We start from the raw sequence: 24,563 nt of genomic DNA on the forward strand, positions 1-24,563 counted from the left end.
TGGTACAAGATGGGTTTTACAGCTGGCCAGCTTGGGTGTTGTAAGAATATAGACTACATTCAAGGCTACTGGAGACCAAACTTTGCTCCTTCTCTCACCAGAAGCCACAGAGTAGCACTAACCAAGCTGCTTCCTGAGAAGTAGTACTAACACAGGTATTTATGGGTTCAGTAGTACATTTGTTATTGTCTTCCCTTAGTAGATACCCCAAATGAAACCTACAGCAGTTGAAGAAAACAGAAAGCCAAGCTGCACAAAGACACTGATGTGCTCAACAAAATCGTAACCAGATCACTCAGTGAAGTCCCATGCACACTGCCCTCTTAGAGACCAGCATGAGCGAATGTCTCTGTGTTCCTTCTCTCAGCAGGAGCAAAGCAGTGCTACTGGTACCAAGCGTGATACTAAGAAGCAATGTTCAGGCTTTCCAGTGACTGGCATTCTCTAGGAATGCTAGGAAATAATTTTGCTCTGCTCCTTCTGTCATCTGCAGCTGCTATTGATGTCTCAGGGCCCAGTAGAATGAGCAGATGAAATGAGACAAATTTATAGTAGGGACAGGCAACTCAAAAGCCACCAAATGCTGTCAAGACAACAGGATTAGTCACACAGCACTTTAGCTAAATACTTTAGACAAGACACCTATTGAAGATTATCAGAGGATTTACAGTTGTTGAAGAGAGGAAATCATTTTATTTATTGATTTATTTATTGTCACCACAGGATATGGAATGTTTATATGTTGAGAATCCAGAGGAGACATATGTTTATATCATTTCCAAGATACATAAAATTAACAGAAACCTCTGAGTGGTCTAGCTGTTTAAGCATGGAAGATATCAGTGCAAGGGAAAGACCTCTACTGGATTGTATTTTGAAGCCTATATTTGGCAGCTGGAATCTTTTATTAGGGACGCATTCATTTGTTAAATGAACTGACTCACACAGAAAGGTATTCTTGGTATTACTGGACCTCTATTAGTGTTTGCTTTTTGTATTCATCTGTAAAACGTACAAGGCATTTTCATATCTATTGTATTTTGTGAGGGGTCCAAACCCCAGTTTTATATTCAATTGGCTCCTTTATCTGCTTGACAAATAATTATTTTGTATTTACAAAAATATTTATTTATTACAGTTAGGAGTTGGTATAGGGATCCAGTTTTCGATGCCTTATAGTCTACTTATGGGACAGTTTTAGAATTGTTATATTCATGAGTGTAGATTGTTTTCAAAAAAGTTATATTTTACAAGTATTTTACATAATTTAATATTTACCTACCAGGGTAACCACATTGAATTCCAAACTTTCTTTGATTGCTTACAATCAAATAAAATGAGTCTTACATTTAGTAGTATAAGTAATAATTCCATACAGTTCTTGGAAGTTTAGTTAAATGATCAGATGTGGAAGAAAATCTGGAGTCTTGATTACTAAACAAACAGCAATGTGTACTTTACTGTTAGCTGATCATATGCATTCTCTCACTTGGTGGCCTGATAAAAATCAAAATTTTTAAGGACACAAAGGAATACCGCATGGAAAACAGGTTATGAGAAGACAAAAAAGGAAGTGTATGAAAAGTTACTACAAAGAAGAGCTTTATTGAATGAGAGTATAGGTAAGGCAGGAAATGGACATAGGGAAACAAAGAAAGCAATGACCCCAAAGGCTGGTGTGCATCAGATACCTTTTATGTAGTGACAGTATTTAGTGACTTCTCATCCATATTAAAAAACAATTAAGAATGTGACATATTTTACAATCAGACCATCAAGTGACTGCTGTTTTACTACACAAATATTATATTTTCAAATTAAAAAAATCTAGGAAAATGGCTTTATATATGATTAAATATGCTACATTATTTCCACAGAGACTGGGCACTGATGTAAGCTGAATTTATTTGTTGAAAAACAGTTATCAGTTTTGTGTTTAATGTTTAATTATTATTATTTTTTTTAATTAGGGAGCTTAATTGAATAATTGGTTTTGTAATTATATAATCCTGCTCGTATTGTCTGCACATTCATTTGAATGCATTTAGCTGAAGACAACAGAGTGTTGTGAAAAATAATGTTTATTTGTACCATTCTGTATTTTGTTATCATTTTATTAAAGTTTTATATGTACTACTTATTTTGCTGTTCTTTGATTTATGGTAAAGTTAAAAATGTGTAGATTTATCTTCTGGCTGGAACGTCTTTGCATTTGTAAATGAGCTTCCTGATTATTAATGTGAATTATGGTTATTCAGTCTAAGTCTGACCTGTAGAAGATTACTTTCATATGCACTCCAACCTCCTACCAAGTCTTCTGAGGTTGTTAGGCTCATGATCAGACTAGCATTTGCAAACTACAGTAGAGCTTCAACAAATGTTAGAAGAGAACGGTCAGTGGTTATGATAATAGTATATGCCATAACTATTTGTCTGGGATCTACTTACTGCATTTCCAAAACCTGGGCAACAAGCTGACTCAGGTTACTAGAAAACATATTCCAAAAAGCCCTAACTATAATCTGGTTAATATCAAGTACACAGATCAAGAGGAACTGTATGAAATTTAAATAAATCAGGTAATGATTTGACCAGAAGACTGGCTGTAACGCCAAGTCCCAGACAGCTAAACCACATAAAATACTAAGTCAAGGATATTGTTCCTCCTAACTTATCCTAACTTATAAGTAGCAAAGGTAACACTCTAAACGAAGTCTAGCTCCTCCATAATCCAGAGAAACTCCATGGCATGCTGAACTGAATCATCAGGTGACCTAGACATTAATGCCACAAACAACCTACCAGCTTGGGTGATCTAGCATGAAGGCTAAAAAGGATCTATGGACCAGTTCACCTACCCAGTTAATAAATAATAAATAAGTAAAATAAAAATAAAGGAGCTGATGAGTATCTCCAAGAATATTTGCAGAAATGTGTTAATGCTACCAAGGAGATAAAAATAAATGTGATCTTTTTTTCTACTCCAATGGTGTACTCAAAAGGATTGGTAGCTCTAACATGGACTTGAATTATTTAAATCTTGGATTTATTGTAGATAACTACATTCCCACTCCTGGCACTTACCTTGGGTACTTGATAATGGAGCACTTATCAGGGATGACAACACCTAGCTGAGAATGAAACTTCTCATAGAACCTGGTTTTCATTATGACCACAACAATGTCACTATGCAAAAAGTTTGAAAGTGTGCCAATAATTGTCATTGATCTTAAACTGGTAAATGTTGTTCTAGGAAACATCAATGGAGTGCAGGATCAAACTATCAGGTTAAAATATTGTATAGGTTTCCTGAGTACCAAAACAAGGCTGAGCAGGCCCACAACTGTGACATTTCTTGCACCAGGGCAGTGATGCATGACCTTAACCAGTATGTGCTGTGGATAGTCTGAGGACATAGACCTGGAGTGTCAACCTCCAGATACCCTTAGAAAAGAATAGGTATTGGAGACATTTGTCAGCCCACAATAGCTGAAAAGGCAGGAGGGCCATACTTAAGAAATAACTGTGGTTGAATTACAGTTCCACAAATAAGGTATTAAAATCAGTAAGACTAAGTAAGATAGGTCCTCCAGAAAATCATGTTAATAAATAATTAAAAAAAAAGTCACAGTAGACAAAAAGAAATCTGATAGATTGGTCAAAGACGTACATGGGTTAAACTCATTAAGAACATTATACTGTATGAAATGTTCAAAATTGAAGTTGTAAAATAGTCATCTTAAAAAATCCAGTATTACCACACTGAATTAATTAAATCGCAATGAATGGCAGCATGAAAATTTGGGTGCCACCAGAATTATTGTAACTTGGGTCTGACTAAGTTAAATCACAAAGGTAATATCTTATGGCATTTACAATGCTGTGGCTTGTAAAATGTTAATAAAAGAGGAAAAACAGGTAACATCATGGTCTTTATTAGGCATTGATATTCAAATAAGTTATGTCCCCTCCAGGTTTGAATGACAATGTCTCTTTAATGAGTGTTTTAAAATGTATAGCATCGCATTACATTTATATCATTATATTCTATTTTTAGCATGTTTCATAATATGGATTTCACAGTCTGTTCTATGTCAAAAGCTGTCCTTGATTTTAAATGGGGGGGGGGGGGCATTTCTAATGTTTTATTATATCTGTTGTGTGGCCAGGTTAAGGGTTGACATGGCTGAAATGCATGGCATGAAGTGGTTCTGATGAAGTCCATGATTGCAATGGACAAAAGTGCTTAAACAGGTGCATTTGTAATGTTTCAATAAATATATATTTTTTTTACTTTGGAGGCATTTTTCTTGTCTTCTCTGATGTCCGGTCAATATCTCACTGAAATGCCACCAATATTTGATGTCTGATCAATATCTCACTGAAGTGCCACCAGTATGTGACGTCCACTATTTTACTGGGTCAGTAACTAAGGAACTTCAGTCCTTAACACTGACTCCAATGTAAGACCGTCACTTAAACAGGAGTAAGCTTTCACAATTTCTCATAAGAGCCCAACAGAAACATGCTCTATAATCTGGGACTGGACTGTATACTTCTGTCCACCCCTAATGTAACTCCTTATTACACACTTCAGAGCAACGTGTCCCAGTTTAAGACCTCTGATGCACTCACATTTAAACAAATAAAATCACACACATTCAAACACTTCTGGGAAAACCTGATACAGATTTCCAGCTGTGTCCCTTCCATACCTCTCAACCTGTAAACATCAAAAATCTGGACAAAGGCCCATGAAAAGTAGGTACAACTGGCCAAAACTCAGGACACTGATTAACATAAAATTTGCGTACATAATCATGTAACCCCACCCACTACAATGGAATTGTGAAATACCAACACAAAGATTGATGTCACTAAATAATAATAAATAATAATAAATAACGACAGACATTTGAATTTCAGATTTCATATCTCTCAGAAAATACATAATAATACAAAACCTGTTATTCTAGCAACTATCTAGTGACTTTACAGGAGCAATAGTCAAAATATGTCCCTATTTTTGGACCTTGTCCTACCATTATTTTTGCTTTGTCTGGATTTGTTGCTGTGAGAGATTGAGAAGTATGAAGTACGTATACTGAGACCACCCTTCCAAATCTGATGTTGTAAATAAGAATTAAACATCATGAGTTGCATCAATTCAATGTTAATCTTAAACTGTATCCAAGCAGCTACAGTGAGCGGGTGGGCTATGAGGGGGGGACGACACTACAGCTGCAGCCTGCAACAGGTTAGCAATCATTAGGAGCAAACCTAGGGTCTTAAGTGGAGGAATAAAGAAACTGCCGATGGGTGGAGGTGGAAAAAGCACATTTCTGAGAAGTCTTTTCCTTAGTCTTCCTAATTAAAATCCACACCATTGTGAGCAAGCAAGCTACATAAAAACGAAAACCTGACAAATCCATAAACCACAGTTTGGAATTCATTGTAGGATCGTTGGGTCTCAAGTTCTGTTTTGAGCAAGTTAGGGGGGCTGCCTAGTGGGGATGGAATAAAAAATTACACATGGTAAGGGGATCACCCTAGGTCTCCCAGTATGGGCAGGGGTGTGATTGGAGAGCTTATTTTAGTTCAGTAAACACTGGAATGCATTTGTCATCACCTCCTTCACAGCAGCATTCTTTTTCAAAAGTGACACTCACCTTGCAAAGGTATGGTGGAAGCTCAGAGTACTTAACATCAGAGATGTTGATGTTGACCTCTGTTGCCCTATGTGGGTTCTCATAACGAGATGCGACCACTTGCTCATCCTTTGTCAGGTGACAATCTAATTCCAGCACATCTGTCCCAAGGTTGTGTTGACTGCATGTGTAAACACAGCCATTGTGTCTTGCAAATTCTCTCCTGCTCCCCCATGATTAGATATGTGCCAACACCAGAATTTCTGCTGTTTCTTCCTGTGCAATGTCAGGTATTTCAGAAGGAGAAATGAAGAAATGATGTGACCTCATAATGTAGACAATAGATATAAAACAGCCAACATGTTCAATGTATGAAAGTAGTTAGGGACTTATAAGATTCACATAATAGTAAGGGAAAGGGCTGACAGACAAGTGGTGGACATAACCTACGTTCCTCAACTAAGCCACTAGATGTGCGTACAGAAGCCAAGGTCCACTTACCTACAGAAGCCAAGGTCTGCTTACTTATTTTAGGTGATGGGGTATAATTAGACAGGGCTTCCAATTTTAAAATCTAAAAAAACTTGAGCCACACTGGGGAAGCTCCATGCAAACAAAAAAATTGGAGAGTGAAGGCCCACCTCCCTACTGAATACAACTTATGTCCAGAAAGCCAGTGAAAAGAGGGGAGAGAGAGAGAGAGAGAGAGAGAGAGAACACCCAGACAGACACGCACATGCATACAAACATACATACATTTAAACAAGAGCAAAAATACTCCATATTCTGAAACAACTAAATCCTTCTCTTTCTACCACACTACTATGACTTCTGAAGATCAGGGGTGAGGACCGATTATCTGCAAACTGATGCTGGCAGTGGCACTGGTAGTGCTATGAGTACAAAATACTTATTAGGGTGAAAATCAAAACGTTTACAACAATTCCTGCAACAAAAGCCTATACAGGTATATGTGCAAGTTTTGAGCATCTTATCACTGATTTAAACAGTGTTCCACTTTGTTAATTGACCTCAGACCTTTGGCCTACAATCTTGCTGTCAGCTTCATTAAACCTTACAGAATAGGTCTTGTCCTATTTCATAAACATTCAACAAAAGCTTACAAATCTATCTATTCAGTCACCAGGATTGTTAAGCAGTCATACTTGCTTTGTAGCTAAAAAGTGACCTGATTGACACTGGCCATGAAGTAAGCACTGGTTATCAGTCACCATAATTCACAAACCATCAGAGTTAGTGCCGTCTAGCTCCCTTTTATGCCTACTTCTAAATCAGGAATGAATGCTTAAAAATCAAGAAAGGCTTTAGTAAGTTTGTTCATTCAGAGGTCAGTAAAACATAGAAACTGTTAACTTTTTCCTGGAGGGGGTTGGAAGTAGTCGTATAATGCATTTTAAAAGGAATATGTTTGAATTGATATAAAAAGGGACTGTCTCCATCCTTGGTTGTTGGTTGTGCCACATACCACTCATGGGCAAGCTGTGCTGCAGCTGTAAACAACTGTCTGAACTTTGATTTTATTTTTCTAAATCTCCCACCAGTCTCTGAGTCCTTAGCTGAACTTAAAATTGTAAATAAAAAACTGGGAATTAAAGAAGCCACTCAGAAATGTGTGGCACCCCATTATTTTACCCTCAAAACTAGTAAATACCAAGCAATTCAATACAGTTGAGATGTATGGTCTCTTCCCCAAAATAACATGGTAATGGGCAGCCACCAATCAGAGCATCTACATGCCCTTTTAAAGAGGCATCCAGTTATTAAAATTAGATATCAAAACAAATGGTAGCAAATGACCTAAAACAGCCAGGCTTTCAGAATGGCCTAGGAGTTATCAAAGCAGGTGTAAGCACTCTCAAATCACTAAAGAATACACTAATTGCCCAGCCACAATATAAGATAACAAAAATATTTAATGATGCGCAAAATTATTAACAATGTAAAACAGTAATTTTAATAAACAGAATTCAATCACCAGGAAAATTAAATCAATACTGAAGGATAGAAATCTAACATTTAGCAAAACTCTGACTAATTAGTTATAATTTCCTATCTAACTGAAGAACACTGTCCCTGATCTAAACTAAATATTACAAATATTAAAACAGAGCAAAGACAGGCTTACAGTTCTTGATGAGTTGTTTGGGAATCTTCTCAGTACAACTCTGAACTCAACTTAACTGTGAACTGAACTGAACAACAACTATGACTTCAACTGTCTTCTGCAGGCTCTTTTATAGATTAGGTTAACTGTCTCAAGTGTTCCGGTTTTTATTTTTATTTTACTGTTTGAAAATCAACAGACAGCTGTTTATTAACGTTCCTTCCTATTTTTCAGTCTCTGAAAGTAAACACAGATCAACTGGAAACATTATGATGACATTATCTGAGATCAGCTGACTCTGAGACAGCCTGCATTTAGAATCGTTAACACAGTATGGACTCATCACCTGGGATATTCAAATACGGCGAATAACAAACTTTCTAGGTTTTTATTAACCAGTTGTATCTTGACTGTAGTTTAATCCTTTACTGAAGAAATCAAAATATGAATTTTTATTACTACATAAGACCTGTCCTTTGATTCTTGTTTTAAATTTTTTATTATTATTTTTATTTTTTTTGGATAGAAATGCATTATGTTTTATTTTAAGAGTGATTTTTATGAAATTCAATTTTCACATAGTTAGAAATGTGTTCAGTTTATTTTTAAAAAGTGATGTATTGTTTTAGGTCGCGCGACTTGTAAGGTTTTAGTATAACTATGATCTTTGTATGATTTTAAATTGTTCTGATGAAGTCAAAATAATAATGGATGAAAGCACTTAACTTTTTAATACATTGTTTAATTTGTGTTTACACTGGATGGTTACTGGCTGATAACTGTGGATAATTGCATGTTTTGGTGGTTTTGTTTTTTTGCCTGTACTCTCTGATTTTGGTTAGATGGATAACACCACAGCCATTCATGCCATGCAAATTAGCCCAGGCAAAACTTAATCAAGTTCAGCATGATTAAGCAACCAAATAATGCAGAATTAAAAACACAGATAAAGCACAAAACCGCTTAACAACTAAATGTTAAAAAGTGCACTCTTTCAGAGTAATCAATTTAAAACTGCTACATCAAAGGAAATTCACTGCCCTGTTAGAAGAAAATATTTAACTTCTTGATCCTCAAGTGGAAAATGCAGAACTATGACACATTTTGAGCTGAATTATGTCTTCCTTTAGATTAATATGAACAAGGCATGTGAGTCTTGATGGTTGAATGATTTGGCTGAATACCCTTTATCAATAACACATTTTCACTTGCTTCCTCTCTTTTACTGTTCTTTTTTAGTAATTTTACATGCAATTTCTATTGAGTTTTTAAGGAATTTAATATTTCATTATAAGGGATTTTTATAGGTTCATAGGTTCATAGGTTCATACTGGGTTATCTGCTTTAGGGCATTTATAAGCCTAGCCAGAGTGTGTTTGGCTTTCGCCACCCATTTTAAATTAATTTTGCTATGCCCTTTTTCGAGGTTAGTATACTGTGCCTCTGTCTAACAGTGACACAGAAGTGATACCCGGGGTAAACCTACGATCCCCCATCCACTCATCAAGATTCCTCTTGAAGAGAGTCAATGAGGGACTCTGCCTAACCTGGACTGGGATTTTATTCCAGAGTGAAGGGAGCCTCTGGGTTATGAATCTGTCCCTCCAGCATGTCCTATTTATTTCAGTGCTGAGGTTCAAGTCTCTCAAGCACGTAGCTCGATGGGATTTGGATTTTCTGAGGTGCAGCATGTCCATTAATTCTGGATTGGACATGGCTTTATACGTCAGGCACAGATCGCCTCTGAGCAGGCGGTATGCCACTGAGTAGAGCTGGAGTTTCTTTAACCGGGCAGCATATGGCATCTGTTTGAGCCCTTTGATCCTCTTGGTGAGGTTCTTTTGGGGTCTTTCCAGTTGCTGCAGGTGTCTGGTAAGGTACATCCAAAAAGGGGCATTGTACTCAATTATGGGCCTGATGAGGGATGAGTAAAGAGGCACGATGACCTCCCCTGATCTAGATGTGAATCCGTTCATGATTAGGTGGGCTATATAAAATGTTTTTCTAACCACTTTGGCCACATGGTTGTCAAATGAGAGATTGCTATCAACTTGGGTCCCCAGGTCCCTAATTACTTCTTCTGTACTTAATGGATTACCACCTATGTGGTAATTTGTGGGCACTTTGTTTTTGCCAAAGGGGATGACTATACACTTTTGGGCATTTAGCTTGAGGCCATGGCTCTGGCACCAGTTTTCTGTTTCTATGAGGCCCTTTTGGAGGATGCTTGTGTAGGCTGGAGAGTCGATTGTGACACCCAGTTTGCAGTCATCTGCGAACTTGGTCAGCCACAGTCCTTCTGTGTTGGCCTGTACCTCCGAGAAATATATACCGAACAAGAGAGGTCCCAGGACTGAGCCTTGTGGGACACCACTTGTAACTGGTTTGGAGTCTGACATGGCTCCAGCAATTCTAACCATGTGGATTCTGTCCTTGAGCCAGTTTGCAACCCATCTAGTGACATAGGGGTTTATATTTAAGCTGGTGAGCTTATCTATAATGCCCGAGTGGGGTATTGTATCGAAGGCTTTTGTGAGGTCCAGGTAGGCTGTGTGGACCACCTTCCCCTTGTCAATGGCCTTGGTGACTGTTTCAAAGAAATCAACCAGGTTTAAGAGGCAGGATCTGCCCTTAACAAAGCCGAACTGGGTAGGATCCAGTGTCTGTAGGTCCCTAATATCTTTATTTATGAGGTCCATGATGATCCTTTCCATAGCTTTGCAGACCAAGCTAGTCAGGCTTATGGGGCAATAGTTTCCAGGATCCGTTGAGGCACCACTTTTGTGGAGAGTGACCACTGTTGCTGTACACCACTCTTTGGGTACATATCCTGTAGTAAGGCTGAGATTGAACAGTAGTTTTATGTTTGGGTTTAGCTCTTCTTGGAATTCATGTAGGACGCAGCCCGGGACACCATCTGGTCCCATTGATGCTGTGTTTTTTGCTTTGGAGAGGGCGGCTCTTACCTGAGCATCTGAGATGTCAGGGGGCAGCACTCTGCTGGGATAGATATTTGCCCTTTTGGTGGGGGGGGGGGGTTGCACTGAACCTGTCAGCTAGGATGTTGGCAATGTCTGTGGGTTCGGTGTATTTTTTGTCATTTTGGACTAATTCTGAGCATATCTGGGAATTCCCACCCAGGTTCCTAACATAACTAAAGAAAGCCTTGTGATTATCCTTAGTGTCCTCTGCAATTTTTCTCTCGAACCTGGCCTTAGACGATTTTATGAGTGCCTGTAGTTTTTTGCTAACACTGATCAGAGATGCCTTCCCTTTTTGGGATTTTGCTCTATCATGTAGTAACTTACTCCTTCTATTGTATAGTTTGTTTATGGCTGGGGTCTACCAGACAGGACGTCTGCCTTTGGAGGACTGGGTCTTGGTTTTATTTGGGATTGCATGATCCATGCATTCCTGAAGGTGTACATAGAATGTGTTTATAAAGGATTCTGCAGTCTGGGCCGTATTTTCCACAGGCCCGGGGGCTTTGAAGGATTCCACCTTGGTTTTGAGGAGTGTGAAATTTGCTTTAGAGAAGTTTTTCACTGTGGTTTTCTGGGCAGGGGGTGGGGTCGGGATGTGAATATCCAGTGAGATTAGTTTATGGTCTGATCTTACCAGTGAGGGATACACTTCTGGTCTGGAGCATAGAGTCCCCATGTTGGTGATGATCAGGTCCAGTATGTTTTCCCCTCTTGTGGGAGTGGTAACAAGTTGTTCCATAGCATTTGAGTTTATAAATTCTAGGAACCTTTGAGCTAGGGTGTTGGAGCTAGAGTAATGCTCCCAGTCTATGTTTGGGTAGTTGAAGTCGCCCAATATAATGGTGTTTGGAGAGACCTTCATATATTCCAGTGTTCTCAGGAAGGCCGAGTGGGGTTCCTGGGTTTGGGAGGGTGGTCTGTAGCAGGCTATAACATGGAAGGCAGTTTTACCCACTGTTAGTTGCACATGGATAGTCTCTGATGCTTCGTGCTGTGCCACCAACCTGGAGGTATGGGTATCTTTGATGAATATTGATACTCCCCCTTCTTTTCTAGTTCGGTCCAAGTTTTGGGGCCAAAAAGCATGGTATGAGGTATAACCTGGTAGTGCTGGGGTGCTCTAGAGAGCCGTGAACCAGGTTTCTGTTACTGCACAGATATTGATGTTCCCCATGCTAAGGAGAGTTTCGAGTGCGTGCATCTTGAGGTTTAGACTTCTGGCGTTGAGTAGCATTACTCTTAGTTTCTTCTCCCTTGTGATACCTATGGAGGTGGGTTTGTCTTTTGAGCCTTGCCTAAAAAAGGCACTATGGGGGTAGCAAGAGCCTTTGCCAATATCCGAAAGCCCAGGGGTGACAGGTGCAAGCCGTCCCTAGTGAAGCACCGTGGCTTGTCGAGCATGTCATCCCAGGCTGACAGGCATTGGATCCCCTTTGAATGACACCAATACTTAAGCCAATTGTTGAAATTAATCATCTTGTCTTCATATTGTGGCATCATTCTTGGTGAGGGTAAGATGCTACTCAAGGTCAGGGTCATACCGGCCTGGGCTACATGCTCAGAGAGCTCCTCTATGTCGCTTTTCATGTAGTCCAGGGAGGTACATCTCAGGTCATTCACACCAGCATGAACAATGACGGAGTCATATTTGTACTTGGCTTGGAGTGACCTGAGTGCTTGTGTTATGTGGCGGATCCTAGCGCCCAACAGGCAGCTCACCGTGACCTTCTCCTTGTTCAGCCTGGTGAGCGGGACGTCAGTGTGCCTGACGATAGAGTCACCTATTACAAGTGTATCAGGTGTGTTGTTTAGCCTTACGGGCTGTGACTGTTTGGCACACTGGCTTTGTGAGCTATGTGTTGCACGTGTTTTGTTTTGGGGTAGCGGTTGCTTGGGTGTCTGCTTTGGAGGTCTCTGCTGCTTAGGCAGATTTCTATTTAGAGTCTCCGAGTATGTTTTTGTGTGTTTATGTGTTTGGTTTGCTGCCGTGGTAGGTCTATGTGAGACTGGAATTGTAGTGAGTGTGGTTTCCTTCTCCTCCTGACTGGTTATGCCAGTACTGAATTGAGAGAGCTTAGCCTCCAGTTTGGCTATATGGTTGCATCTCTCACATTTGTTGGAATTTGTTGGGAGGAGGAGAGGGTTGTCTGTGTACATGAGGCAGTTGTAACATTGCCTCAAGATTCCCAGATTCACCAGCTGGACCAGAGAGGAGATTGACAACTGACCTTTGGACATGCTAGAATAGTATTGGGAATTCCTTTATAATTGAAAAAAAGGGCCAATGGGGAACAAGGTACTCGAGGGGAGTTTGTGAGGGTGTAGTGCTTTTAATTTTTTAGTGCTGACTTATATAATTGCTTTAGTGAGCAAGTGTCAGGTAACTTAAATGCAATGTGTTACAGGTAACTTAAATGCAAAAATGACAAACAGTAACTTTCTTTCAAGTGAAACAAGGAAATAAGTACAGTAAGCAATGCAGATATCACTAGGGATCCACAGAAGCACTGAAAAGGCACGTTTTAGGTGGAATTAGTGTTTCAGGGAAATAACAAGCAAACAAGCATACAAACAAAGCTAGATTCAGCAGGCCTGGGTCTAGTCTATGCTACAGCAAACAAGGTGTACCAGTTTCATTAAGAAACAGTTCAAATATGCAGGCACTATAAGCCTTTAACCAGAAATTCCCAGCTCAGAAGGGCAGAGTCCAGCCTCTCCTCCCACAAGAGTGTAGACCACGAACATTCTTAATGTAAAATAACTGGCCTGAAGCCCAAGTGCTTAAACCAGAACTAATACACTTTTAGAATAACAGGCACTGAGCCCTCAATCAGCAGTTCCCAACTTAGAAGGATGTAAGCTACCTGTCCTGCCACCACAGTGCAGGCCACAAACCTTCCTTATGTAAAACAACTGGTCTGAGCCCAAGTGCATAATCCAAAAGACTTAGAATGATAGCTACACTTTAGTCAAGTTACTACCAAGCAATAATAAATACAATTGAGTACTTTAAAGAATGCCTGGATTAGTGCTCAAGTTATACAAACAAAGCTAGATTCAGCAGGCCTGGATATAGTCTATGCTACAGCAAACAAGGTGTACCAATTTCAGTAAGAAGCAGTTCAAATATGCATGCACTATAAGCCTTTAACCAGAAATTCCCAGCTCAGAAGGGCAGAGTCCAGCCTCTCCTCCCACAAGAGTGCAGACCACGAACCCTCTTAATGTAAAATAACTGGCCTGAAGCCCAAGTGCTTAAACCAGAATTAAACACTTTTAGAATAACAAACACTGAGCCCTCAATCAGCAGTTCCCAACTCAGTAGGATGTAAGCTACCTGTCCTGCCACTACAATGCAGACCACAAACCTTCTTAATGTAAACAACTGGTCTGAAGCCCAAGTGCTTAAACTAAAAGGCTTAGAGTGAGTTACAACAAGCAGTAATAAATACAACTGAGTACTTTTAAGATGACGCAAAAGCACAATAAAGTAGGAAGAAACACAAATACAGTAAAAGCAGATAACATTTTTTTTTTTGAGTGAGCAAATGAGATGGGCCCAGGAGGAGTATCCAAGTGCAAATTTACAAGAGGGGCGGGCAGTTTCAAAGCCACCAAGATCAACACCAAGACAAAAATAGGGAGGTTGGGCGGGAACCTACTGAAAAACAGAGTCACAGCTTCCAGCTAGATATTCCTCAATGCAACACAAACAAATTACTTTAAATCGTGCATTATTTTATAAAAGTGCAGATAAAAGTTACTTAGCTTCACTTATGCATTCAATTGATAGCATACAGGTCTTAGCCAGCCAAAGCTCACAGTTTAAACAGAAGATAATTCACTGTACCACTTGTATAAGACAGAAACTGAATAACAATAAAGGAAACTACCCCCACTATCACTGGCTATGCAGGTTTTTTAACAAGCTTTAACTGAAAATACCACTTGTACTACTGAAAAACAGAGTCACAGCTTCCAGCTAGATATTCCTCAATGCAACACAAACAAATTACTTTAAATCGTGCATTATTTTATAAAAGTGCAGATAAAAGTTACTTAGCTTCACTTATGCATTCAATTGATAGCATACAGGTCTTAGCCAGCCAAAGCTCACAGTTTAAACAGAAGATAATTCACTGTACCACTTGTATAAGACAGAAACTGAATAACAATAAAGGAAACTACCCCCACTATCACTGGCTATGCAGGTTTTTTAACAAGCTTTAACTGAAAATACCACTTGTACTACTGAAAAACAGAGTCACAGCTTCCAGCTAGATATTCCTCAATGCAACACAAACAAATTACTTTAAATTGTGCATTATTTTATAAAAGTGCAGATAAAAGTTACTTAGCTTCACTTATGCATTCAATTGATAGCATACAGGTCTTAGCCAGCCAAAGCTCACAGTTTAAACAGAAGATAATTCACTGTACCACTTGTATAAGACAGAAACTGAATAACAATAAAGGAAACTACCCCCACTATCACTGGCTATGCAGTTTTTTTAACAAGCTTTAACTGAAAATACCACTTGTACTACTGAAAAACAGAGTCACAGCTTCCTGCTAGATATTCCTCAATGCAACACAAACAAATTACTTTAAATCGTGTATTATTTGATAAAAGTGCAGATAAAAGTTACTTAGCTTCACTTATGCGTTCAATTGATAGCATACAGGTCTTAGCCAGCCAAAGCTCACAGTTTAAACAGAAATTTTTGGTATTGTTTTTTATAAATAATTGTGAAGTAAGTGTTATTTTTCTTTAGACTTCATATGACTGATATTATTTTGCAACACAATTGCTAATTTGTGTTATTGTTGCATGTATGGATTAATTTCCAAAATTAAATTAAAAAAATAAAAAAAACAATATCCACTCTCTATAGCTGCATTCGTATACCTCTCAACCTCTTAGCACAAGAAATATGGATAAAGCCAAAATTAATAAGGGGACAAAGACCCAAAATTTGGGCAGATTTTAAATATTGCTCTTATAAAACTAGAAGGTAACATGCATTTTATGATGGATATACAGTGTGAAACTGAAATGTTTGTTATTATTTAATGACTTTAATCAACACTGATTTGCCAGAAAAAACACAAATTTTATGCAGAAAAGGCCAAAAATATGAAGTAAAACTGAACATTCTGTTTAATTCTGGACATGTGCAAGGTATATTTGTACTGCAATCCTCTGCATCCCTTTTCTGTAAGAATTCATGGCTAAGCAGCAAATGATTGGTTACTGGTCCTCCAGTGATGCATTTTTGGTCAGTTTTGGTTTAATGTATTTAAGTACACTTTGCCAGTAAGTCAATATATATGGAATAGCAAATTTCCAGATAACACTAGAAAAAAAGAAATACTGTCACAAGCTTGGAAGAGCTCAACACCCTGCAGAAATATTTGTATGAATTGTTGATCTGGTCTCAAAGCTAATAAAGTTTACTTTAATACAAGTAACTGTATGGCAAAACATTATGGAAAAGAAAACAAAATGTCCCTTCTGCAATTGGCCATCAAATTTTGCCTGTTTCAGATTCATCTGAAGTTCTTGTGGGTGACTGAGGACAGACTATTTAGAAATGAGTCTAATGCTGTTTCATCAATCAGAAAATGTTATGTAGCTTGTTAGAGTCTTTGATGATGTGAGATATTGCCAGCTGTGGTAGGAGAAGTAGGGCAGTGGATGTGTAACATGCCAGCATAGCTAGCTGGAGTCCTGTAAAGAATTATATGTCATTTATATAACAAACTGATTTGTACAGGTAAATAATAAAACCAAAATGAATGCACCTTCCGAGTATAAAAGCAAAATAACAAAAACTATATCCAGTCCTCAAAACAGACTCAAATGGCCAATAATAAAAAATAAAGCTTTTATTTAAATTCAAGTAAGTGCTTTCATGTTCTCAAAGAATGCTTTATCAAACTTCAAATTGTTACAAAGATGGGAAACTGAAATTTATCCGTGGTTTGTCACCTATGTCTCAAATGGACACAGACAACCTGTAAATGGTTCATCTGCCAGGCCCATGCTTACACTTTTCAAGGGTATCAGAACTTGTCAGAAATTTGGGATGCATGGCTAGGCTTAAAAAGGCCCTTGTGATCATTAGCTTAGTAAACACCTATGACTCTACATGCTGGTAACAGCCTTACAGTAGCTGGCTTTGGAGTGATTTGGTGGCAGTATTTACCTTATAGTCTGGGCAGAAGGGGCACAGCTGGTAAATCTGTGCCATCTTTTCTGTGTGTGTGTGTGTGTGTGTGTGTGTGTGTGTGTGTGTGTGTGTGTGTGTGTGTGTGTGTGTGTCTGAAAATCAAATCTCAAAGTGTGTGTGTGTGTCAGCTACTTGGTTCAGGGACACAGAGCACTGGTTTCCAGGCGGTAGAGGACTTAGCTTGGAACACTCGGCTGAGGACTCAGCTCTACAGCTGTAGTCAGTGTGGAGACTTATTTGGCGCCTTGTGAGAGAGAGAGAAGGAAATGCAGACTCAGGACAAGAGTGTGTTCCCTGTGTGCTCTTAAGGGAACTTGTGCTTGGTGCAGATACCTGCATCTGAAAATACTGAGTGTATCTATTTTTGTTCCAAGTGAACGTCCCTCACTGGTGTCAGTGGTGAGGATTGAGGCTCCTTGATTACTGGTCCAAAGGAGGGATGTCACAGAGTCATTTTAAGAACTATTGCAAGAAGGCATAAGAAGGCTCTTATCTCAGCAATCAAGATATTTGATAACACTTCACAGTGAATACAGTGGGCCATGTGCATATAACTTGTAACTTAGTTGCAAATATTAGAACACATTCAGAGAATATTTAGTAAATAAATTCCATCTGTGATGCTTATAAGGTATAAGTAAAGTAATAGCTGCTAGAGTTGTAACTACAATCTATTAGTTACAGGCTTGTCACAGATGTGTTATTTTTTTTTAAAATAGTAGTTTTAAAATTGATAATCTCACTTCTACTTTGGAATATTCCTCTAAGGCCTATGGCTAAATGCTACTTGGAGTGAACATAATCTTGTTGATTTACATATTTAATACTATATTTCGGAAACATTGCTGCAATCAAATGCCAGTCTCAATAAGGTTATCAAATAATATATTTAACTTTAAAATAAACTTAGAGAAGTTGCTTGAGAATAATGCATATGACCCTGCTCACAATATTTACAACCTCCAACTGAGGTTTTGACTTTGTAAATATTCTACAGTATAACACTAATACATTGCAATGACTTAATTAAATGCACAGCTGTGTGAATACCTTCTACATTGGCATTATTAGTTACTGCTGTTTGTCAGAATAAAATTGTCTGTCATTTGCCTAAAATGTAATTTCCAATTAAATCACTTTCTTATCCTTTACTTAGTATATGCCTTCAGCTTTTCCTGCTTTTCCTTCAGTTCCTCTTTTGATCCTGTCCAGTTTGTCCTTTTTATTGTCCTTTTGTATATGACCGTTGCTGCTACAAGTGATGAGAGATAGATTTCCAAATCAACCTTCTTGCATATCTTATATTTTGCTAAAATATCCTTCATGTGTAAATCTAAATGGTTGCTTATATGAATCTATGAATCTGTGAACCTTATGAAATATAGATAAATCTCACAAAGCATGCTATTTCTGCATCTGATCGCTAACTTGTCTCAACTGACAAAGTAATATATACTGACAGCAGAAGAAGAAAATGAATACACATTCAGTCTTTGGAAGCAGACCAGCTGGAACTGGCAGTGAATCAAAGCAGAGGGCATAAAGAGAAACTGTACCGTGAATTATTTGGAAACGACTTTAATTTGAACATAAGAGGACAGAGACGGGTTTGAGGTCATAGAGAAGATCTAATCAGATTTATTCTAAAAGATTTGCTTTCTACATATGGGAATGGCACACAATCAAAATGTTTCTAATTAATAGGACAGATTTCTATAGTTTATTATTACTAGTAGTGTTATGTTGAACTTAAACATATTTGAAAAGCAGAAAAAAATTAAATGGGAAAAGGTTTCATTTGAATTCAGTGGGGAGACTAGATTATCCTTTCAGTACATAATAAAGCCAAATATAGCGAAGTGAGTCCAATTTTATTCGCAGGTGAGCTGGGAATACTGTATTGTAATGTATCCACCAAGCTAGCTAGAAGAGAAGTCTACATTGCTAGTCACCCAAGGAATAAAGAATCCTTATGGCCACATACCCCTGAAACACAGATTTCCGAATGTCCTTAGGGTTTCTGTGGAAAACAAAACAGGTTCATGTAAAGTAAGTTGCTATACTTAAAAGTTAACTTCACTGGCTATTACTTACCTGACTGCTTTGCTTGTAATTCCTGCTGAGTTGGTTCACCTAGCAGAAAAAAGGGAAATATCTGTAAGGGAATGTAATCATTGTACTGAACTGCTAGGTAGCAAGTCATTTGAATGATGGTCTATTGTGTAATTATGCACAAATGTTTAAATTAGTGTTACAATAACATGTTCATTCCCCCAGCAGAAACTTCCCCTTCTGTAACTTGAAGGAGCTGCAGAACTATAATACTTACTGTGAAAAATGTCTTAATTTAATTTGTTTTGAATGAAATACGTCTACAACTGAAACATGTAAATACAGCAAGACGAGTAAGAGATTTAAAGCGAAGTATAGAGAACATAATTCTGTAAAAATCAGAGCAAGAGACACTGGAAACAAACAGAATGGAAACACTGCAAAACATAGTTTTTATGAAAACACATACAATAAAAAAAAACATAAATAAATGAATAGATATTCAGTAAATGTCTTTAGTAAATAAAAAACAATCCAGTCAAGATGCTGTAATGCATGTTTATATACTACAAGTAAGAAAGGACTTCATGCTGCAGCCCAGAGCAAATTTGGGGAAAGTGTCAATGGGTCAATAGATCTTTAGCCGAGTGCTGATCCAACAAAGTAAAATGGTTGAAACAATGTTTGCCGGCAGTGGAGTTTTCTTTTTTTCTGTTTTGTTGTGTTACCTCAAAGTAGGTGTATTTGAGTTTGGGGATTGTGGTACTGTCCTTCCAGATGGAGAATATGGGGGGGGGGGGCTTCCCCTGCAAAGTAACATATCTTTGAGATTCAGCAAAATTTGTTGCAGCTGTTTTTTTAGATGGATCATCACTCAGATACACAGTTGTTGATCTATCAACATGAATCCATAAATGTGAAAGGAGAGCTAGCAAGTGTTAAGTGTGGGCTGGTAATAATTTTAAGGAGTCTGAGGTGAGTGTGGAATATTTGGCTTTGTTGAGTTATTTATGTTTTTGCTTATGATTCACGCGTATCTACATAATAGTGTCTGAGGCTAAGGTAATCATATGATGCCATGCTACATCAAATACAGGTGAAGTATACTCAGAAAGATAGATATGATAAAAGCAATATGCAGTATTAGAACAGACCAGGATCTATCATGCACTATAGCAAATAACAAACTAAAAATCTCAGCACAGGCAGAAAAACGTAGAAGGTACACAGATAAATACAAAGGAAAAGTACAAAATAATTTATTGATGACCCAAACAAGTTTTATAGAGAATTAGGAAATAAGGTAAAAGGAATTGAAAGACAACCAAAAAAAAAAAGAAGAAATAGATACATTTTGGAGAAGTATCTATGAAGATCCTGTGGAACAAAACAAAGATGCTAAATAGATAGAAGAAATAAAAGAAAGAATAAGACGTTTAAAGGTGCAGGATATGAAATGGGATGAAGTAACAACCAGAGAGATTGAAACAAAGTTAAGAAAAGCCTCTAATTGGAAAACACCAGGCCCAGATGCAGTACCTAACTTTTGGTTAAAAGTATTAACATCTATGCACAAAGATTTAGCTATGAGTAAGAATTATTTATAAGCACACCCCGACCAGACACCAACCTGGCTAACAACAGGAAAAACAATGCTCCAACTTGAGTGAACCTGCAAGCTGCCCTAAAAATTATAGACAAATAACTTGCCTTCCGAGGATGTATAAACATTACATGGGAATTGATGCTGACAGAGTTTATAGTCATTTAGAAGAAAACTCAATTATGGCAACAGAACAAAAGGGCAGTAAAAGAAAGTCATATTGAACAAAGGATCATTTGTTGTTAAATAAAGTCATAGTGGAGAACTGTAAAAAGGGGACAGATCTAAGTATGGCATGGATTGACTACAAAAAAGCATTTGATATTATTCCACATTCATGGATAAAAGAGTGCTTAAAAATGTATACAATATACCCTACACTGATCAATTACATTACAGTGACCATGAAACAGTGGCAGACCACTTTGCAATTAAGCCATGATAAAGGGCAACTTATTGTTTCAGGGATACAGAATCAAAGGGGGATATTCCATGTTAACTCTGTGACTGCTGCTATTCTGCCTTGCCCTTAATCCATTAAGCTATGTACTTAACAGCTTAGGCCACGGCTATAATTTGGCTCCTAGAAAACAACAAAGAGCAAAGACTTCTCATCTTCTCTTTGTTGATGATTTGAAACTGTACAGCTCATCAGATGAGGAACTGAAAGCACAACTGCAAGTTGTCAAAAAACTTTTTCAAATGATGTAAGAATGTAATTTGGTCTTGATAAATGTACAAAAGCAACATTTAAAGCAGGAAAATTGCAGCACCAAGAAAACATCAGTTTGGGACAAGAATATGATATAAAAGAACTTGAGCAAGAGGGAGTGTATAAATATTTGGGAACTGATGAAGGATCAACAATAAAACATGAACAAATGTGAATAAAACTTATTAAGGGGTAATTCAGAAGACTTACATTAATCCCGAGAACAGTTTTTAATCTAGGAAGAAAATCCAAGCTGTAAACCAATTTGATCTTCCTATCGTAACTTACAGTTTTGGAGTGATTGACTGGCCACATAACATGCTGGATAGATTAGATAGAAAAAACAAGAAGGATGCTTCATGTTCCCCAAATGATTTATAAAAATCAGTGCAAACCAAGATTATATAGTCCCCATTCTGAAGGAGGGATGGGCCTCCTTGACACTGATTACATGTATAGACCCAAATGTAGTTAAAGTTTTGAAACATGAGGAGACTAAACCTAAGATGACTTCCCTGCTTAGACTAGCAGAAGCATATTGGCGTCAAGCAGGAATGGAAATCAAACCACAAGTAGATAAAAATCAGGCAACAAATGAATGTGCCTAAAAATAAAAGAAAGAATATAACATGAAGGACCAGATGAGAAGGCAAGAAATCTGGAAAAAACATAAACATAGCTGCAAGTATAGAGAGCTTCTGGAAGAACCTCATGTTGATCAGGAACAAATGCAGGAATGGTTAAGGAGAGGTGAATTTAAACCAAGAGATGAAAGATTAATATTGGCGGCCAAAAATAGTTGGCTACGTACATGTTGGTTTACAAAATCCATTGAACATGTGGAAGAAACAGACAAATGTAGGTTTTGTAAAACAGGATTGGAAACATTTGCAGACCTCGTTGCTGGTTGCGAAATAGTAATGGCAGAAGGACTGTATACTGAAAGGCATAATAATGTGGCGAGACTGTTGCACTGGGGATTGTGCAGACATTATGGTATTGAAGTGGTTGAAAAACACTGGAAATATGAGTCACAAAGCATCATAGAATATGAGAAGTCTACATCACATGGGATCACCCATTACCAACAGTTCAAAAGATAGATGCTAGAAAACCAGATATAATGGTCCAGAAAAAGAAGACAAAAGTAGCATCGATCATTGAAATTGCTACATCCAGTGACTACATTGTCCTGTGTACAGAGAGACACAAAGTCATACAATATCAGGATCTGCAGGCAGAAACGAGAACAATGTGGAAGAAAGATACACAAACAGCTCCAATAGTAGTAGGAGCAACGGGTCTTATAAAAAAAAAAGAGTCTACAATCCTATTTAAATACGCTGCCAATACATGTAACTCCATATGAATTACAGGAGTAGTCATTACTGTGCACATTGCAGGTGCTGCGAAGAGCACTTTTGACTGATATCAGAGAGTGAAACAATACTAATTTCATGAACTTTAATCGTACTTTGACTTAGGAATGGGGTCCATACCCGTCATGGTATTAGAAACCCAAAAGACTTGGAGAAATTTAAAAAAATGAGAAAATAATGCCTACCTGAAGCACCCAACACAAATATTACCATAAAATATATATAATTGTGCCATAAAGTGTTTATTTATTTATTTATTTTACATTTGTTGACCGGGCTAGTCTAACTGGATGCATGTCCATTTTCAGTAGTGGCCCGGGGAGATAAGCTCCAAGGCAGAAACAAAAAAACAACAAATAACAAATAACAACAGTCATATATACAATGCATATTACAGGTTAACAGAGAATTTTCAGTGAGGGCAAAAATCATAACAGCAAAACAATAAATCCTACTGTTGGTAACTATAAAGGCTGCCCTCCACCAATGTGTATATAAAAGAACGAACTGACCAATGTTGTAAATCCAAGGTCTTTATTTAAACACACACAGTCTCAAATCCAAACGAAATTCAAACAGATTGAGCACGCTTTTGTCTCCTATCGTGAGACTTTATCACATTGGTGGAGGACAGCCTTTATAGTTACCAACAGTAGGATTTATTGTTTTGCTGCAAATTTGTCGATACTGGGTGTCTGGACCTAGTTTTTGTGTTTGTTTAAAAATCATAACAGTGCAAAATGCAGGTACAATACATCATGCAGGTACAGTACATAATAAAAAAAGGAAGGCAGGTTATTGTATAGTAATATTAATAAAGAGTTCCCTCAATAATAAGTATCCACAGAGGTTGGAAATAATGTAATTTAGAGAGAGATCAGATTTATAGTTAATAAGGAAGGTATAACAGTTATTGAGAAGTATGGGGTAGGCAGCGCCAAGTTTGAAGAGGTAGATGACTAGTCAGGTTTAGTACAGGAGCATAACCAGTGTGATCTGAGGAAAAGTTTCAGTCTGTTTTTGAAGAGTGATAAAAAGGCAAGTGAGGAAAGGTCATTGGGGAGAAGATTCCAACAGAATTAGAGAAGAGAGAATCCCCAGCCCTGCTGTTAGGTTTAGAGGTATATACAAGAACGTAAGGACTTCAGATTTGTGTACGGGGTGATGAGGGTAGATAGAATAGGAGTGTTGGAAGGTTTATAAAGAGTCTTATGGGCAATAGTTAGTTGGTGGAATTTAATCAGGTTTTGCAGTTCTAACCATCCTAGCTGCTTTATATTAATGTAATGGTGGGTTTTAAATGGGTTGCCTGTAGCAAATCTGGCAATGTTATTGTAGGACATTTCCAATTTGCTGAGGTTATTCTTAGATAGATTAGTAAAAATGGGTAAGGCATAGAAGAGTGTAGAGATTAGATGAGTGTGGGCTTTAGTTGATTTGGCTGTAGGTGAAAGGAAGGGTTTAATCCTATAGAGAGAGCCAAGTTTTTTGTTGACAGTTTTTATAGTATTGTTGATATGGATGTCAAAGTTCAGATTGTTGTCAATGGTGATATTAAGTAGGTTGGTGGTTGGATCGGGTGATATAATGGTACCATTGGTGGATGTAACAGAGAAATCCAAAGGAGAGGACTTGTGAGTAGGACTGAAGAGGAGGAGTTTAGTTTTTTTGGGGTTCAAGAGAAGGCAATGCTGTTTGAACCATTGTTCAACTGTGTTAAATACCTTCTGGGTGAGAGAGTGAAGTTCAGGGGTGGATGTGGCTGAGCATATCAGTGTGGAGTCATCAGCATATTGTATGCATGTGGCTTGGGGAATGGCTAGATGA

The 24,563-nt window shown here is 37.9% G+C and overlaps 1 long non-coding RNA gene across 1 annotated transcript in view; it reads right to left on the minus strand.

The window, feature by feature from the left end:
* Positions 1–19,125, minus strand: part of LOC122791359 — a 77,009-nt gene extending 57,884 nt beyond the window's left edge. The window contains exon 1 of the long non-coding RNA XR_006363148.1: positions 19,085–19,125. This is a non-coding gene — a long non-coding RNA (uncharacterized LOC122791359). The remainder of the gene's footprint in view (positions 1–19,084) is intronic.
* Between the last annotated feature and the right edge of the window lie 5,438 nt (positions 19,126–24,563).

The sequence above is a fragment of the Protopterus annectens genome, chromosome 17.part0 (genome assembly GCF_019279795.1).
Source record: "Protopterus annectens isolate FY-2018-M chromosome 17.part0, PAN1.0, whole genome shotgun sequence".
Classification (NCBI taxonomy): domain Eukaryota; kingdom Metazoa; phylum Chordata; order Ceratodontiformes; family Protopteridae; genus Protopterus; species Protopterus annectens.